The sequence below is a fragment of the Pocillopora verrucosa genome, chromosome 7 (genome assembly GCF_036669915.1).
Source record: "Pocillopora verrucosa isolate sample1 chromosome 7, ASM3666991v2, whole genome shotgun sequence".
Classification (NCBI taxonomy): Eukaryota; Metazoa; Cnidaria; class Anthozoa; order Scleractinia; family Pocilloporidae; genus Pocillopora; species Pocillopora verrucosa.
The window spans coordinates 14,335,794-14,355,926 of NC_089318.1; the positions used below are offsets into that span (position 1 = coordinate 14,335,794).

The 20,133-nt window shown below is 38.7% G+C and overlaps 1 long non-coding RNA gene and 4 pseudogenes across 1 annotated transcript; 2 read left to right on the forward strand and 3 right to left on the reverse strand.

The window, feature by feature from the left end:
• Positions 1-763: 763 nt before the first annotated feature.
• Positions 764-2,584, reverse strand: LOC136276740 (uncharacterized; annotated as a pseudogene).
• Positions 2,585-4,450: 1,866 nt separating this feature from the next.
• On the forward strand, positions 4,451-5,133 carry LOC136282667 (uncharacterized). Its single transcript, XR_010718344.1, has 2 exons — positions 4,451-4,623; positions 4,853-5,133. It is a non-coding gene; the product is annotated as an uncharacterized lncRNA (long non-coding RNA).
• A 1,813-nt stretch (positions 5,134-6,946) lies between these two features.
• LOC131800002 (uncharacterized) lies at positions 6,947-10,670 on the reverse strand (annotated as a pseudogene).
• Positions 10,671-12,275: 1,605 nt separating this feature from the next.
• On the reverse strand, positions 12,276-13,239 carry LOC131800001 (uncharacterized protein KIAA1958-like; annotated as a pseudogene).
• Positions 13,240-15,582: 2,343 nt separating this feature from the next.
• LOC136282542 (uncharacterized) lies at positions 15,583-18,293 on the forward strand (annotated as a pseudogene).
• The last annotated feature ends 1,840 nt before the right edge of the window (positions 18,294-20,133 follow it).

The following is a 20,133-nucleotide window of genomic DNA, read 5'->3' on the forward strand; positions in this document are numbered from 1 at the left end:
TTATTTATAAAATGGAGAGGAAATCAATAACAAATTTAAAAAAAAAAAAAAAACATGAACTATTCAAAACATATTCTTGTAAGTGAAAGTTCCCTGCTCTCGTTGCGTTACATTGGTTTGCGAGAACATTTTGCTCTTGGTTAGTCTTACTTCGAATAGGTCGCTAAAAGTGTTACATTGGTGATAAAAATGCTACTCGCAGATCCTGTTATTTGAGGCAGAGTTACCACTTACTCTGTTTGAAGATACCGTCCTCCATCAGCTGCTTAGCTAAGTTGATTTACAAACAATGAGGTGATTATCAACAACAAGTAGATCAAGTTAGGTTACTATCTGTCATCCATCTTTTTAAGGTTATCGTTTTGAGTGTAATCCGTTGGTCTGAGCAAAAAAACGACTAAAAAACCGTTTAAAATTCAAATTAGCTTTGGTAGTTTGCCTTGCGTTATCAAGCTATATTTGATAACGTTATCGATTTACTACCAAGTTGTTGTTTTCGTTTACTCACCGACGCGCATGAGGATTTTTGAGAAACCGAAAACCTTTTTACTCTTGAACGCCAAAGCCAGAAAATGGATCCTCGATTTTTTAAAGGAAGTTTAAAAAGACATTTTCTGAAGATGAACGATCGAAGAGCGACCTTTAGTTTTCTACATTTGGTAAATGCTAAATCTTATCCTGTATTTGTTTCTTGTTGGATATTCCTTCGAAATCTTTCTTTCGTTTTCCTTCGAAATCTTTCCAGTTCAGCCAATAATTATGTTCAACCTATCTCCACTGAAAAAATGGGCGCGGCAATTCTTAGGATAAAAAATGTCAACTTCATGAGAAGGGAGAAGGATGTGTTACAGTAGGTTAGCAGTTTGGTCTCTTGTCTGTCAAATCCAGTCATTCCTCCTTCTAAATTGTAGCTTTCCTTGTTGCTCCAGTAATTTGAGTCGTAGGGAAAAGTCCGCTGTGATAACAAAACAAAAGAAAGTAAGTTCGTCACGCAAAAACAGTTTTGTAGTAGACAAATACTGTTTCAGACTCGCTCGGACACTCCCTAGGATAAAAAATGTCAACTTCACGTATTGCCATTATCGGATTTTAATATCCTTTTTCCTGTTGTTTGTTTTGATCACAGTTTTGCCGATTGATGGGTGCGATCATGGAGTTTGAACTTTTGTGCTCAGTAAAATATGATAAATTTTAATTTCCTGAGTGAAGCAGCCTCCCTACGATAAATGAATCTAGGCGGCAGCAAACATAGTTCCCTTCCTTTTACTGCGCTTTACAAAGGACCTACCTTCTGGCCGGCAATCTTCATGACCAGCGTCCATCCACCTCCTCTATATGCACTCATGCCAGAGCTGGTCATGTGACAGTAAATAGGGACATACCCACAATCCGTCAGAAGCAGGTAAGCACTGTCCTCCAGAAACCTGATATTGAAACAGAGTTGGAGTCGATCTTGACAGTTGGTAAATCAAAGCGTAGTATTTGAATAGATACCTGAACGAAAGTTCATGTTTTAAATCAAACGGAACAGGCAAATAATAAAATAAAAAATGCTGAAGCCTGCTTTAAGGGAAAAATGCTAGCTTTAGCTGAAGAGGAGAACCTTAATAATCTCTAGTCTTTTAAAATAAAATAAAATACGATAACCGATTTCATTTGGGCCTTAATTGCTCCCCTTTGGCATGAAATGTCTTTTGGGCTAATATATAATTCGATTTTTCCTCTATTGAGATATATTACGGAACATCTCTTTATGCCACATATTGGACTTAGGTCGCACATATACATTAATATAATTTTCCATGAAAAAACGTACGGTAACTATCCGAATCTTATTATTTAGTTATTTCCCTTATTCCTGCAGACACCTTAGGAGAAAGTGGTCTTCTTTTGCTGTCTCCTGTCTTTAATTCTCAAGGTCTGCTGAGGGTCTTCAGCTTTGCGCTTAAAACTATCACCGCGCATCCTGGAGACTTTCTCAAGACTAAAACCTAGTGTCTTTTAATTCTGCAACATTTCAACCAATTCTCACCTGCTTTTTTAATAAATCTCTTTGCACGACGATACTACCTTTCTGAAAGGACAACAGAGAGGATGATAACTCATCAGTTGAACGTTTATAAATTTCCCAAATTTTATTGGACACAACCTTCTTTAAAACTCAAGACTCAAGAATGAAATTGTGCATTGAAAAACAATCTCATACCTTTGTTCGGGATCCATGCCATCCCAGCCTTGTTTTGTCTTTGATGCGTTTCTTAACATCGTCATTCTTCATACTCGACGAAGATCCAGCGATGTCCTGAAACAAGCCAAGCACTTTCGTTAATCCATCGTTCACTTGCTCTAAACTTTCGTCTTGCTTCTTATAGTCGTCACCGCGACGGACCGATGAGGTACTAGCATTCCTCTGCAGAATGAACAGGGCGATGAGTCGCGTTAAACGGTAAGTAATGTGCGGACTGCGAGACGAGGCTCCCTGAGGGTCTGAAACATTCATCTTTTTGTAATTGACTTTTCTGGCAGTAATTTCGCCAATTGACAGGGATGAAATTATACTGAACAGCAAGAAAAACTGTATCATGGCCGAAAAATGCACAGGCTGCTGAAGCTTTGTCTGACTTAGGTGTAGTTCCAGATCTCTTACATGGACATAGCTAGTCTTCGTTCAGCACTTATATGCTCCAAACTATAAAGACTCAGGGACGACCTTTTTTGGAAAATATTAAGCTTAAGCTGGAGGGAGTTGACTTGAATTTCTAAGAGACAGAAAAAAAAAGACAGGTTTTAAGCTCTGATTTATTATTTTTTTCAGCAAGCGTTGAAATTAAAATTTTTGAGGCTGATCACTTTCCCGACTACTTATGTCCCTGCTTGCATTACCGCCGTGAGGAAATTTAATTTTCTCAAATCTACTGAATAAATAAAAATCACGATGAAATGAAATGAAAGTTACGAGACGTGTGTCAGCAGTTTTACTAAGGCGTGAGCTAAGAAAGAAAATAAATTGAATTGAATTGAATGTCTACGCCACATCACGAGAATAGAAACATCGGTATATACTGTAAAAATGTCATTGAACTGAGGCGACATTGACAACATCTAAAAAAATATTCAAATACAGTAGGAACCACCATGATTTCTTGTTTTTATTTTCCTACGTAAAAAAAAAGGGAACATTGGAAGGAGACTAACTTGCTCATGTACATTCCACCTGTTTCCCCTATTGTCGCTCATAAATTACCTAAAAATAACCATGGATGTGTTGCTCTATAATAAAGTTAGAGACTGATTCTGCCACACCATTTATGTTGCATCGCATGTTTTAATCGTGTTTGAAGAACCGAATCAAATTTAGCTCCCTGAGTTGGGTACTTCGAATGAAATGACATGGCTAACTTGAGCGGTGTGTGGGGCCTGGAGGTGAGCCAGTGCACGAGAAAGATATAAAATGTATTTCTTTCTTTCTGTTGTGCGTTTGTGTTTGAACCACTAAGGAAAAGTTGTTACCAACTCGGCTTAAGAATAACAATGGTTTAATTTTTGAACTCATACGCGGATCATGTTGGTTCGCCAAAGTTTCTTCTGAATGGCTTAGCCGAGCCTTTCAATTCAAAGGTTTACAAAACAGGAGCGGCATGGGAGTTTGATTCAAATTAGACTTGAATTTACCCAAAGAAGTTTGCTTCTTGATGTTCATCAAACAAAGCAGGTGGAAGAAGGAGCAAATTTTGTTCCTTCTTTTGTTTAAGTTGAATGTTTTCTCCCGTTCACAGTTTGTTTTCGTCTGAACCACGAAGGGGATCAGTTCAAAGCTCGGGTAAAGAGAAAACTTGCGCTGATCATGCTCGTTCGACAATTTCCCTCTACATGGTCGAAACGAGCGATTTAAGAAATAATTGTCTAAACGGAAGTGCCAGGAGACTTTGACACGCACATATAAAAGACGTTTAATTTTATTAAGTAAGTCGTTAATTGGTATTTTTTAAGACAAGGCAGTTGGAATAACATGCAAATTCTGATCCAGCTGAAAGAAAAACTTTTTTCAATTTTTTTCCATAATGCCAAATTAGTGTTATATCAAGTTCTATTAAACAACTAACAAAAACCGACACACTAAAAGTGAAGGAGGGACTTAAAATCGTGTCATAATCAAAAAAAAAAAAAAAAAAAAAAAAAAAAAAAAAAAGGAGCTAAAAGAAAGCAAAGAAACGAAAGGAGAAGCGAGAGGAGAGTCCACGCAAGTATCACTTTTCTGGTTTGCTCTTTGGGTTAATTATCAAAATTTTAATGTTATCACCAAGGCTGCTACGAATTTGATCCCGTTCAGCTGCATGCTAAGAACTTTTTACAACGACGAAGATGTAGACTTACCAGCGTCATTGCTTTCTCATTGTGGGCGTGTAATATCGCATATCAAGCAGATGATCCAAGATCTTTCCACTATAAAAACCCCCTGTACTACCCTTCCACATCAAACGAACGCACCGAGCAAACTGAATCCGAAAATACCTCAACAAAGAAATGGAAACAAAACTGGCTTTGGGTGTTCTTTTTCTCTTGTCACTTCTTCTGATCGAAGGAACCGAGGCAGTGGCCTGCGCACCCAAGGACTCTAGGAAGGTAAATGCATAAGAAACTTCGATTTATCTTTTTAATCTGGACTAAAAAAAGCAGCAAGTAAAATTGGTAAAGAGAGAACTGAATTATAACAAAAAAATTACCTGGTGCCCTTTAATCACAAGCGAAAGAAACTAGCTTAATTTTAAAAGCAAAAATTATTATGATCTTTAGGAGTTTTTCATGTTTCAAGAAGGTATGGTTGCAATTATACTTTTTTTAAATTTTTTAGAGTTGTAACCGTAAGTCGAACGAAAAGCGGGAACGAAAAGTCCGCTCCATTGCTGGACGGCTCGATGCCAAACAGATTCTGCTACAGTGAAGACGTATACCTGAGGGGCCAGCAAGTTGAGCATCTTTAGCGATCCCGCTAATATACAACGACGCTGAAAATGAATGTAACTTAAATTTGATTTTAATGCCCGACTTTATGAAGTAATTTTGAGCTCCATAGAAAGTGTTTTGCTTTTGTTTTTAATTAATTAAGTAAATAAACGCTGAACGAGTCTCTTACTTGTGTGGTCTCCGGTTCATACATTTAAATAAGGCTAGCCAAACCGGTCCCTCATCCAAAATAAATGAATAAAATATAAAAACCAAAGGAAAAAACCTGCTCTCAACTTTCCTGATGAACGAAAATTATAAAAGGCCTTTTGTTTCAAGTTCAGACACTATGTTGTTAAGTGACGATGGTTTTCGGTTTTTTCATTTTAATAAGGCAAGCCAAACCTGTGCGAAGTAAAAAAAGTGTTATAAACCTTTGTGATGAAGGCAAATTATCAAAAGCCTTTTGTGGAAAGCATAAGAACCATGTTGATCCACCCGGTCAAAATGAAGGCATTGTGCTTAGTAGCATATATGTTCAACGTGGGCGGTAATGACAGGATCTTGTTTCAGAAAAGGGAGTGATATCGTTTTTTATTATGACTCATGTAACAAATGAAATTATTCGAAGCAGCAAATTACAATTTTGACAATTTTTTTTCTCTTTCCTTATTGATATAAAGCCTCGCTCCCTTCTTCTCCTCGCATTCTACCTGAAGTTATCCAACATACATAGGAGCATGCTCAGTAACAATTTCAGTCAGTTTTTAGAAAATAAGTCGTCTTCCTGTAGATACAGATCTACTCAGTAAGAAAAACTGATGCTTAGAGAACCTTAAAAAAATAATAAAAAATAAGCGGAAGACTTAGGGTAACAATTTCTTACAAGACAAAAAGGAAATTATTTACTTCGTGCTTTATTCTCCGAATTTTGTTTATGAATTTTTTTTCTTCAACAGACAATTATCGTCCATTTGCCGACTTGCAATATAACAGTATACTACTCGGTTTGCCAAAGCACGTCATTATTTATAAAATAGAAAGGAAATCAATGACAAATTTTGTAAAAATATAAAACCATGAACTATTCCAAACATATTCTTGTTAGTGAAAGTTTCTTGCTCTCTTTGCGTTACGTTGGTTTGCGAGAACATTTTGCTCTCGGCTAGTCTTAATTCAAATAGCTCCATTAAAAGTGTTATTTTGGAGATAAAAATGCATCTCTCAGATCCTGTTTTTTGAGGCAGAGTTACCACTTACTGTGTTTGAAGATACCGTCCTCCATCAGCTGCTTAGTAAGTTGATTTACAAACAATGAGGTGTTTATCAACAACAAGTATATCAAGTTAGGTTAACATCTGTCATCCATCTTTTTAAGGTTGTCGTTTTGAGTGTCATCCCTCGGTCTGAGCAAAAAAGCGACTGAAAACCCGATTAAAACTAACTTCGGTGGTTTGCCTTGCGTTATCAAGCTATATTTGATAGCGTTATCAATTTACTACCAAGTTATTGTTTTTATTCACTCACCGACGCGCATAAGGGTTTTTGAGAAACCGAAAACCTTTTTAATTTTTGACACCAAAGCCAGAAAATGGATCCTCCTTTTTTTACAGGAAGTTTAAATTCTGTCTGATAACTGCTGACTTGAATATATTAGTTCTAATAAAAGAAATTTTCTGTTCAGCCAATAACTATGTTAAACTAATCTTCACTCTAAAAATACGCGCGGCACTTCTTAGGATAAAAAATGTCAACTTCATGCAGTTCCATCATCGGATTTTAATTTCCTTTTTCTTGTTGTTTCTGAGAAACAACAAGAAAAAGGTTTTGATTACAGTTTTGCGGACTGATGGGCGCGATCACGGATTTTGAACTTCTATGTTCAGTAAATTATGAAAAATTTTAATTTCCTTAGTTAAGCAACCTCCCTACGATAAATGAATTTAGGTGGCAGCAAAAAAAGTTCTCTCCCTATTACTGAACTTTATAAAGGAACCACCTTTTAGTCGTCAATCTTCATGACCAGCGTCCATCCACCTCCTCCACATGTGCCCATGCCAGAGCTAGTCATTTGACAGTAAGCAGGAACATACCCACAATCCGTCTGAAGTATGTAAGCATTGTCTTCCGGAAACCTATTATCGAAAGGAACACAAGAGTCGGAGTCGATCTTGACACTTGGTAAATCAAAGCATGGTATTTGAATAAATACCTGAACGAAAGTTCATGTTTTAAATCAAACGGAAGAGGCAAATAATAACAATTAAAAAAAAAAAAAACACTGAAGCTGGCTCTACGGGGAAAATGCTAGCTATAGTTGAGGAGGAGAATCTCATCAATCTGTGATCTTTTAAAATAAGATAACCGATTTCATTTGGGCCTTAATCGTTCCCCTTTGGCATGAAATTTCTTTTCGGTTAAGAATTTTTCCTCTACTAAGATATAGTACGGAGCACTATAGTATTGGACTTAGGTCGCACACATACATTAAAATAGTTTTCCATGAACAAAAGGTAACTGTCCGAATCTTTTTATTTAGTTATTTCCCTTATTCCTGCAGACACTTTAGAACAAAGTGGTATTCTTCTGCTGTCTCCTATCCCTAATTCCGAGGGTCTGCCGAGGGTCTTCAGCTTTACGCTTAAAACTATCACCGCGCATCTTGGAGACTCTCTCAAGACTAAAGCCCAGTGGCTTTTGATTCTGTAACATTTCAACCGATTCTCACCTTTTTTTTGAATAAATCTCTTTGCACGACGATGCTACCTTTCCTGAAAGGAGAACAGCAAGGATGATAACCCATAAGTTGAACACTCATGAATTTCCCAAATTTTATTTGACGTAACCATCTTTAAACTTAAGACCCAAAAATGAAATTCGGCACTGGAGAACAATCTCATACTGTGAAGAACTAAACACCCGTTTATTAATGTCTTTTGTTTTTGCCCCTTGGGATTTTTGTAGGCTAGTTCGTCGTGTGTGCGGAATGTATTTCAGCGTGTTAGTCGATTAATTTATTGTAATATATTCGTTAGTATCTAAAGGTCGTGTAAGTCTTTTCGGTTCAGTTTTTTTTCGCTTGCCATTTCCAAGCAGTCATTTTTCGCTCTATGGCAGCCAGATTTCACGTTACAGTTGGTGGCCGCTCCAGTGTAGTTTTTCCCAGCTCCTAACAAATTTTTAGCCGCTTTGAACAACCGCAACTACAACATCGTTTCTTAAATAAAGCACGTTAATACATTGCTGGAGTGTTTGGAGTGTTTAGTCCACTGTTGGAAGTTATATCGTTAGAAATTTGTTCGGCAAGGTATTCAAGTCACGATGTCAGTTCTTAATGCAGGCGCCCTGTACGACAAGCTTCTTCGCCTCAAGAATTCAAGATCAGGCTTTCTCTCAACTGCGACCGTCAAGAAAAGTGAAGTCGAGGCCTTGTTGTCAGACGCGCAGAACATTGACCGCGTGAAGGTTAAATTTACGGAGTTTATGGTCCCTTTGGAGAATTTTAAAGAAGCGCACATTCTGCACTTGTCGTCCATTCAAGACGAGGCTTGCATTACCAGATGTCGGGAATCCTTCGATCGCTTGCAAGCTGCTAGCTGTGCCATAGTCTCCTCTACTAACTATGGCTGTGCTAAAGGATGACTTTGTTCAGAGAGTTCAGGACTGGATCGCTAGAGCCGAAGAAGTGCTCCAGTTGAATGTCCAGGTTAGCCCAATTGATTCAATTGATGAGGTTGGTTTTCGGTCAGCTTCTAAGTCTTCAAGAGTGTCTAAGGGTTCTAGTCATAGTGGTTCACGCAGAAGCAGCAGTGCATCATCTCTATCGGCGGCGAGAGCAAAGGAGGCCATTTGCGTCGTGGTATTAACAGCGGAAGCAGCAGCCTTCAGTAAGCGCCAGTTTCTAGAAGAACGAAAGTTCCGTCTTAAGCAAGAAGAAAGGCGTGTTACTTTGGAAACGGAGATTGCCAAGTCGCAAGCCAGAGAACAGGCCTTAGCAACCGTAATAGACCCGAAGCCGTGTGTGGTCCCTCCTGGTCTGTTGTACTCTGGCCCGTGTTTAGCTGATTCGGATCAGGTTAACGTGAACCTAAATCCACAGTCAGTTGCCGTAAAGTCTAATCCGTGGGTAGTTGCTCCAAATTTATGCCAACATGAACAATGCTGGAGTGTTTGGAGTCTTTAGTCCACTGTTGGAAGTTATACATACCTTTGTTCGGTATCCATGGCATCCAAGCCTTGTTTTGTAAAGAGTCTGGGATGAGTTTCTTATAACATCGTCATTCTTCATGCTCGACGAGGATCCAGCGATGTTTTGCGAGAAGCCAACCGCTTTCGTTAATCTATTGTTCACTCGCTCTGAACTTTCGTCTTGCTTCTTATAGTCGTCACCGCAACGGACCGATGACATACCAACTTTCCTCTGCAGAATGAACAGGGCGATGAGTCGCGTTAAACGTTCGTCTACTCGCTGAATATTTTGATCTAACTTCTCAGTCCCTTCATTGGTGAACGTGGCTTGGTCTATGTACTGGTAAGTAATGTGCAGACCGCGAGACGAGGCTCCCTGAGGGTCTGAAACATTCATATTTTTGGAAGTGACTTTGCTGGCAATAATTTCGCCAAGTGACAGGGATGAAATTATATTGAATAGCAAGAAAAACTGTATAATGGCCGAAAAATACACAGTCTGCTGAAACTTTGTCTGACTTAGGTGTAGTTCCAGATCTCTGAAATGGATATAGCTAGTGATCGTTCAGCACTTACATGCTCCAAACTATAAAGACTCAGGGAAGACCATTTTTGGAAAATATTAAGCTAAGGCTGAAGGGAGTTGATTTGAATTTCTAAGAGACAATAAAAAAATCTGGTCTTTAGCTCTGATTTCTTTTTTTTCAGTACGCGTTGATTTTTGAGGCTGATCACTTTCCTGACAACTAATGTCCCCGTTTGCATTACCGCCGTTGGGAAATTAAACTTTCTCAAATCTATTGAATAAATAAAAATCGCTATGAAATGAAAAATGCGAGACACGTGTCAGCAGTTTCACTAACGTGTGAGTTAAGAAGAAAAATATAATTGAATTAGTAGAAGCAATCACATGATTTCGAGTGTAACTTAGAATAACAAAGAATAAGTAAATTTTTTCAAAGACCACAAATTGCACGAGCCTGTAAGGCGAGTGCAATTTTGTTAGCAAGTGCATATTTAATCCAAATTGCACGAGAAAAATCATGTGATTACGTACTAATAATATACGTGAAAAAATACGAGATAGATTATCATGATTATGCAGAAGCAAAGTGCGTGCATCAAGTGCAAAAATAATTTATTCAAACCCTGCAAGTGCTTTCGGTAAAAAAACAACCGCGTACGATCAAAACAATAATATACATTTATATTTTCACATCTTCGAGACTAAAAAAAGTATAAAGTTAGGCTAAATAGTTCAAGGAATTGTTCAGTCCGTGTCCAAATCACTTTCGATGAAATGGAATCGTCGTTTGCGAGGTTTAACCATGTTTTTTAATTTCGGCGCAGAATCGCTCGAGTAAATTGTTCAGCTGGGTCGGCTCGTAATTTTCGATTTGCTTGGCAATTCCCTTCCCTAAACACCTACAAGAGCAAGGAGCAGTGCTTTTTACAGTGTTTTCGTTGTTAGAGCCGTTTTTCAGCTGCTGTGTTGTTGTTGCGGTGGCGTAAGAAAACCTACTTAAAACACCAGCCATTATTTCGCTGACAAATTTTCAGCGTATCCAAATGTTGCGACATCCAAGGCTCGCACTTGATTGGCTATCTGTGAGTTTCAGTGATTATTAACCAATCAGAATGTCTGGTTTGTTACTTCTTTGTACTGAATTAACCCTCTTCTACATTGAATAACCTGAAAATTGCATTTATCTTAACCAATCAGAACTGAGTAGATTAGACTGTGCTCTGTTCTGTTGTTCTGGCGAAACACGAGACGTAGTCGAGTGTTTCTCCCTACTTCTTGACTGAATAAATATAATAAAGAACTCGTTAAATTCCCCAAGAATTACATTCAATTTTCAAAACAAAATCTATTTCCAAAGCGAACAACAGTGTCGTCAGCATGCGCTATACTCTCATAAAGCACGCTACAATAAGCCAACCAGAATCCCTGTTAGAATGGTTCAAACAATCTGACTGGCTGTACAAGATTAAAGCTGTCAAAAATTTCAAACCATCAAAGTTCGTATTCTGCAAAAGTTTACAAACTAGAATAGTTCGGCATGTCGAATTTAACACTTTAGCCTGAAGTTTTTTAGTTCCTAATACAGAATCTGAAAGTGGTTCAGTGAAATTCGGCCCAATCGTGGCTCACAAAAATACGCAAGTTAATTCACATAACAAGTAGAAAACAAACCGTTCAAGGCGGGTGTTTTATGAATGAACGACAGCCGAATTCACCAGGACATGAAGATTGCTCGGAATGACAGCACTATAAAACTCGGCTGCAGAGACTGATGTGGCCTTTCACTCAACGCATCGGAATGGTTATCGGAGGAAGCTCTTTTTTTCCACTCGAAGGGTGGTCGATTTAATTCCTGAGGCTTGCTACACCGCGATGACTGAAGATCGCCATGATGAGCTAGCCGCGACAGACCTCAGCATTATCGTAGTCGCTCTGACACCGTCATGATTAGTATGAATTTTAACAGCTATGCTTGGTTATATTTTTAATAATTCCTGTGTTTTTCTGTTTTGTTTTTGAACACGAAACTTTGTGTAATATACAAGTGCGAGCTGTGTTTGATATTTATTACTGTACGTTAACTTGTAATCTAACTGAGCGTGAAAACATTTAAAACTCGGACTGTCCATTTTGTTTCATCTTTGAGGATTTTTGTCTCTGCTCACGTTGCTGTAAGTATAGGAAATCGTATGAACGCGAGTGCATTTCGTGATTTATGGGCACGAGTGATGTTTTGAAAGTTCTTAAAATTGCACGAGCCGTAGGCGAGTGCAATTTGAAAACTTTCAAAACATCACGAGTGACCATAAATCACGAAATGCACGAGCAGGTTCGTACGATTTTTTATTTATTATATTCTCGACAAAATTACTCCATTGCGCTACTCTGCACGCCTTACGTACTACAAAAAACACTTCAATGGGTTCCAAAATGCTCACATGTTTTATTTGAACCAATCAAAAATGTAATGTTGTGACAGGTAAATCAAGCGTGAAGTACTTGAAAGTTTCTCAGAAAATATTACAAGCCGAACTCAAAAGCTAAATTTCAGTTATTAAAAGCGGCAAGAGTACTTAAGCCCGCTAAACTGTTTTCAAATGTTTGATCTCAATCGGCCTCAGAGAATAACATTCTGACTTGTAGACTTTGGTGAACTGCATTGCCCCTGAATCACGTTAAATGTGACTTGACAGTTGTGAAAGTTGTTCACAGTGAAAGCATGGCCGCTTGTTTTCACCTGTTCACACGTTGAAGTCGTTGCAGGAGAAGACCACATTGGTAGACCAGGAAAACCGCTGGAGGCTGCTGACTGTGGAACATTGCTGATAATGTTTGAAAGCTGTCGATGTTCCTTCTCGTTACCTTCATCGTAGTCGTTAAGAGACTTTTCACTTGCGTGGCCGGTCACTTGGATTATCGACTGCCTCTCGACGCTTGCTGCTCTGAGTTTCTTTACAACTGTCTTCCTTGCGGTGTGGTTAGTCAATTTCTTCTTGCTTGTTTCCAGAGCTGTGTTCTTGACGACGCTCTTCATCATATTGTCGATGCTGTTTACGCCGAGCCGCTGCTTCTTATACCAAACATTTGTTTTGGGATTTTCGATTATGGCAAGGTATTGCTTCAGTAACTCAACAGGACATCTCTGACCGCCAGTAGCGAACATTTTTGGCAGAACATTACGATGTTTTGTGTTCAGTCCTCCCTGCCTCGTCTTTGTGGGATTTTCTTTAAATGTGACGTACTCTGTGCCGCTGTCGTCCACACAAAAACTGAAGTCCTCGACTTCCATTGAATGGTGTTCCTGTCTTCCCCTCAGGCCAAAATGTTGAGTCAAGATCCACCACATCGTCTGGGAAAGAACTCTTGGACTGCAGTCGCCGAGACTTTGTTCACTCCATAGCATTTTTTTCTTCTTCGGCTGTCAGTGCGTTCGCGGCGTTGGGTCTCTTGCCTTTTCCTTGTTGACGGAGACACTTCACTTTTCCTTCGAGTACCAACTTCGACTGGTGAAACTCTCGGTCTCGTATAATAGAGTACTTGTAGTCATGCTCTTTTAAATAGCGGTCGAGGGCTGCCAGCATGGATTTTAAACTCTCAGGTTCGTACTCACACCCGTCTTTTGTGCGTATTTCTATATAGAAGATTTGCAATATTTTATCGAGTTGTTCGTGCTCGTATTCTTCCATTTTTGGGTTTACTTTTCGTTGAGTCGCCCATGTTTGCAAGACATTTAACCAGGTCTGTGTAGCTTTGTGTTTTTGTTTTTCGCATTTTCTTTAAGTTGCTCAACGATGTTTTGGTTTGACAAAGCAAACCGGCTGTCAGCCATTTTTTTATAATTTGGTGTTCAAATTTGGCGCTTCCCCGGTGTTTCCATGGCAACTTCTCCGTATTGCACTCTATAACCTCTATTGCACTCTATAACCTATTTATGCATTCATCATTGACCAATCAGAAACGCGATATTTTATTGAGTATATAATAATGTAAATTACCTTTGCTCGCTTGTTCCGAAATGTCACTCTCGATTTACGAAAGAAAAGCTAGAGAGAAGTCTCGGAAAAGGTCGGACATAGTACGATTCGGCAGATGGCGTGACAGCTTTAACTCAGGTCTATGCTCTATACTTTCATAGAGCACGCTCTTTTAACCAATGACAGCAGGCGTTATATCTGAACTTTATTATAAATATTATTAATGAAGTAATGATGCTTAAAAATGAAAAGAAAAATGCTTCGTCGCTCTAAATTTATCTCGTTGTCCCTGAAAATATGTTGGCGGTTGGTGATCGCCTTTTCTTTCATTGACGCTAAATTTTTACGCCACACCACGAGAATAGAAACATCAGTATATACTGTGAAAATGTCACATAACTGAGGCGACATTGACAACATCTAAAAAAATATTGAAATACAGTAGAAACCATCATAATTTCTTGGTTTTGTTTTCCTTCGAAAACAAAAGGAACATTGGAAGGGGATTGACTTGCTCATGTACAGCCCACCTGTTTCTCCTTTTGTCGCTCTTAAGTCACCTACAAATAACCAAGAATGTGTTGCTCTATAATAAAGTTAGAGACTGATTCTGCCACACCATTTATGTTACATACATACAAAATCACAAATTCAATATTGATTAAAACTATTTAAAACTATTATTACAATATCACCGTCACAGTCAAAATACTAGTTAAAACTGATATTACAAATTTACTAATCCCCGAAATTTAACAATCTAATTCTGCTTACTTCTTCAATGGTGTCTACTTTTATTCTAATGTCATTTGATGGTTCGTTCCATTTCTTAGCTGCAAAATATCTCCATGACTTGAGTCCATATTTAATAGTCTTAACTTTAGGTAAAGATAAAACATATTCTTGGCGCTTGAGATTGTACTTAAATGAGAGTAAATTAATAAGATTCCTAATTGCCTGTGGTGCTTTGTTCGAGATACTTCTATGTTTTGTCAATAACATGTCTTGAATTCTTCGAGATTCCATGGAGGGTAGTCTTATCCTTTCCAAGAGATGCTGATAGGATGCATGTTTATTATTATAGACATATCTCAATGCCCTTTCGTTGACTTTTTCGATTTAAGTAGTGTTTCTTTTTCGGCAGTGGTGCCAAACGTGATTGCAGTGATAAAAATTTGGTAGTATGAACGAACAATATAGCGATTCCTTGGTTTTAAGTGGTAAAATGTTTTTAGTCATTTAGGGATGTTTATTTGAGTAATCACTTTGCGAAAAAGTTAACCTCGCATCTTTGTGCGTTCGTATTCGAACCACTAAGGAGAAGTTGCTAGCAACTCGGCTTAAGAATAACAATGAGTGAACTTTTGAACTCATACGCGGATCATGCTGGTTCGCCAAAGTTTCTTCATGGCTTAGCCGAGCCTTTGAATTCAAAGATTTACAAAACAGGAGCAGCATGGGAGTTGATTCAAATTATACTTGAATTTACCTAAAGAAGTTTGCTTCTTGATGTTCATCAAACAAAGCAGGTGGAAGAAGGTGCAAATTTTGTTCCTTCTTTTGCTTAAGTTTAGTCTCCGTATCATAATAATTTTCTCCCGTTCACAGTTTGTTTTCGTCCGAACCACGAAGGGGACCAGTTCAAAGCTCGGGTTAAGTGAAAACTTGCGCTGATCATGCTCGCTCGCCAATTTCCTTCTGCATGGTCGAAACGAGCGATTCAAGTTAATGTATGTCTAAACGGGAGTGCCATCAGAATTTGACAAACACATATAACAAACTTTTAAGTGAGTCGTTCATCGGTATTTTTGAGAGAATGTATTTGGAATAAGAAAACCTTTTCCCAATTTTGTTTTCATTATGCCAAAGAAATGTTATATCAAGTTCCATTAAACAACTAACAAAAACCTACACACTTAAAGTGTAGGAGGGACTTAAAAGCGTATGATAATGGCAAATAAGAGGAAAAAAAAACCAAAAGAAAACAAACAAGCAAAAAGAGAAGTGGGAGGAGAGTCCACGCATTTGAATTTGAATTTCCACGACTTGAATTTCTAAGAGACAGAAAAAAAAGACAGGTTTTAAGCTTTGATTTATTATTTTTTTCAGTAAGCCTTGAAATTAAAATTTTTGAGGCTGATCACTTTCCCGACTACTAATGTCCTATGAGGTTCTTTTACGGACAAAAATTGTTATGTGTTATATATAATACAAGTATTAAAATGAAATAAATCGATTTCATCCGGAATACATCAATTTTGGTTGTCATACATTGATGTTGTGCAGCATAAATCGCTTTCCTGACTCATTCACGCCTTATATAACTAAAAGATGTTTAATAAAACTAAAAGATAAGGAAGCGGAAATAGAAATGACCGGAAGTCAGATTAAACAAGAAGCCCCGGAAACTAACACTTTCAAAATGGCGGAAATAGAAGCAGACTATCAGTGAAGTTTGAGAAGCACTATGCAAAGTGTACGGATTTGGCTGCCCAACATCGAAGGATTTTTTATGTCTTTAGATAGGCTACTGGAGATGCAGATGGGAAAAGGAACACTGCTTCCTACGACTCGGCTGAAATTTTTAGTCGCCGTTTACGAGAAAACTAAAGAACTCTTGTCACTTTGACTCTAAGAATAGAAGAAGCCTTCCCAAATGAAGTTGAGGTGTTTCTGATCTAAATGAACTCGTTTTCTTACGAACGAACTTTCAAGGACTTTGACAGAATTTTCGAGGACTCGGAACGCTCTACGTTTACTGCACCATCGTCCCTAAACGATCGTCTTTCAATTGTGGCTAGGAACGGTTTAGTTGGCAAACCAAGGCTACAGATCTTACAGCAACAGCTGCAAACTCTGCACAATGACGCCGGTTTTCGTTGGGCTGATATCGGAAGAATTCTTGGAATCTCCGAAAGAACTTTGCGCCGTCGAAGATATGACTTTGGGTTGCCAGTTGGTGTGGGAGAGAATTTCAGTGATGTCTCCAACGCTGACCTTGACAAATATGTGAGGGAAATTCTTGAAGTGACACCAAGCGCTGGTCAACGCCAGGTTGAAAGGGGCTTGAAGCAAAGGGGCTTACGATTCCAGCGCCATTGTATTCAGGAATCTATTCGAAGAGTGGATCCGGTTCTTCGCACTTTAAGAGCAGCCATGCCCCAATGCGTTATGGTAAAGTAAAGAATTCGTTGAAGCGCTATTTAGTTAACACTACCTTCTTTCTGACGAGTCTCTGTTTAAAGAGGTCTCCTTTTTTAACAGGCCCCCCCTACACCATTAGAGCCCACTACCCCTCTTTTCAAAATAGTCAGGCAGTTTGTTATTTCACTGGGGCAACACCCCCAGGGGGGACTCCTGTATAAAAAGGACAGGGATGCTTGTCATACTTTTTAGGGTTTAAAAATGCAGGGTTGGTACCTCTTATGGTGGTCAGTTCCGAAAGGTCCACAGCGGGAGCTTTTGCGCCTCCTCTTAGGTAAGGTCTTGAACAGAAAAAAATGACAGCTAGGGTTAACTGTGTTGTTTCAGAATTGTTTCCTCTTAGGGGTGAAAAGCATATTAAGCTATGCCCATAAAACAGGATCTTGGTACCTTTTAAGGGTTCTTGTCAAAATTTGCGACAAGCACTCCTTTCCTTTTTATATGGGAGTTCCCTCCACACAGGGGCAACACTGGTTTTAAATCTGTGATACAAGGGAGGTCAGGCTGTAATTTTGATGCATGAGCATTAATGCCAATTCAACTCATGATTTGTGATACCTCCCTCAGTTCTATCTAGCCCCCTCACTGATCACCCTAACCCAGTTTCCCAGCCCCCACCTTCCCCTGATATTATGCTCAAAATTCCTGACTATCATGCCTGTTACTCATGGGTGGTCAAAAATGTCTCTTGTTGTTGTTATGATTATTATAGTTGTTGTTGTCATTATTATTATTACCACTATTACTCAGATAGGCAGATTTAACTTTTTTTTCATACTATATTTTAACCTAACTTATATGTGATAGTGTTGTGGAACAAATGTCTTCATGGTGTCCAACAGGCATATTGATGGCAACCACAAACTAATTCAGCCATACAAAATTATAATTCATGGTGGTTTAGATGGTTTTTCAAGAATGATAGTATTCCTTTAGGCATCAACCAATAACAGGGCCTTAACTGTACTGCAGTATTTCCAGTCAGCTGTTGAGCTCTACAATTTACCATCAAGAGTTCGCAGTGATCTTGGAATGGAAAACATAGAAGTTCCTCGCTTTATGCTGCAAGAAAGAGGTTTAAATAGAGGCAGCCACATCACTGGAAAATCTGTTCATAACTAGAGAATAGTGCATCTCTGGTGTGATGTCAACTGGGTTATTGTGTGCCGCTTTTTGAACATTTTCCTCTTTCTTGAGCACAGTGGAATTTTAGATCCAACAGATGAGGTGCATCTGTTTTGTATTCTTCTAGTCTACATTCTACTGATTAATAATGCAATTAACCAATTTATCAGTCAGTGGAATAATCATCCTGTAAGCACATACTGCAACTTCTCTCCCAATCAGCTCTGGATACAAGGAATGCTACATTTCAGAAATTCTGGGTATAAGGCTGTGACAGATGTGACTGTCAGAAAGACTGTTAATTTATTCAATCATTATGGGATTGATGAAGAAGGGCCTGTACCTGACATGCAGAGTGACTATGCAGTTTCGGTACCTGACTCAATCACTACTCTGTCACATAACCAAGAATTGTCACTGCAAGAAGCTAGAGACGCAGCCTTCCAAACTGGTGATCATGATGGAATCATAGCCTACCAAGTGGTATTGCAGATTGCTTCTTTTTATTTAAACTGCTATTTATGATTTATTGTATTAACTACATGTACTTGGAATGAACTCTTAATACAGTTAGTATAAATTGGTTACTACTATACATGTCAGTATGCCAAGAATAAAATTACTAATGACAATGTAAATGGGAAACAGTAACAATAATCAGTTATAATCTCAAATCTTACAGCCTTACTAATACAAAGGGATGTAAAACTTTGAATAGCTGGGAAAAAAAATACACGATGTTATACTGGCATAATGTACTAGATACTTCATAGTATTAACATTTTAAACCTGAGATCTAGCCTTGATTTGTAATCACTCAAAACAATAACAAATGAGGTAAAGCTGTGGCTACATTGCATGCATAATGGCTATTGCAGAGAAGTTTATACCCTTGTAAATTAGCTCTTGTAAGCTCTTTTTGTTGGTGTTGAGTTTATCATGCTGTTAACGAAACAATTAATATGCTGAGGAACTTGAAACTGGAACTTTGAACATGGAACATTTCCTGAGTAACCTAGACGGATTTGAAAATTTTATTGTTTTATATGAAGGGTCCACTGGCATATTTTCCTTGGCCACTACTTAGGAAATTAACAGGGATTTTGTATTAATTTGAGCAGTAGAAATTTCGGATCATGTGTACTATAGGTGGACTCGGTCGACATATCGGGCGACCGTCGACCGATATATCGGTCGACTATCGGTCGACTATCGACCGATAGTCGGTCGATAGTCGACCGATAGTCAACCGATTGTCGACCGATAGTCGACCGATGGTTAACCGATATATCGACCGACTGTCGGCCGATGCATCGGCCGATATGTAGCGATCAACTGCCGGTGAAGTATCGGTGAAGTATCGGTCAAGTATCGGTCAAGCATCGGTCAAATATCGGTCAAGTAGCGGTCAAGTAGCGGTCAAGTATCGGTCAAGTATCGGTCAAGAATCGGTCAAGTAGCGGTCAAGTAGCGGTCAAGTAGCGCTCAAGTATCGGTCAAGTAGCGGTCAAGTATCGGTCAAGTAGCGGTCAAGTAGCGGTGAAGTATCGGTCAAGTATCGGTCAAGTATCGGTCAGGTATCGGTCGAGGATCGGTCAAGTATCGGTCAAGTTTCGGTCAAGTGTCGGTCAAGTGTCGGTCAAGTGTCGGTCAAGTGTCGGCCAAGTATAGGTCAAGTATCGGTCAAGTATCGGCCAAGTATAGGTTCACTTACCGACCATATTGCTCAGAAGAAAATAGACTAAGAAAGAGTGCGAGGTTTTTTCGATATATGTTCCCATTTGGTAATGGAAAAATACATTGTAAAGTTGGTCGCTCTTGTGTAATTAATGTTGTACCTTAACGTATTTCCATTTTTCCTAAAACTACCCGGCTTATGCTTTATCCCTGATGTCATGCTGCCCTTAATCCAACATACCTAAAATGATTATTATTCCTTAGCTCTTATAGCTCTAACAGGTCCTTAACGTTATATTGCTTGTACAACGTTAACGATATTAACTGTCCAGTTTATGTCAGTAATGGGATCCACCTAAATTGCATCAGCTAAAATTGCAGACTTTTTTTTTGCAGTGCGAGGTCAGCCGTTGTTTGTTTGTTTTTTTATTATTGTTATTTTACCTAGAATAGGGCGTCTTTTTGGGGGTTTGGGCCTTAACAAAGGTATCAATT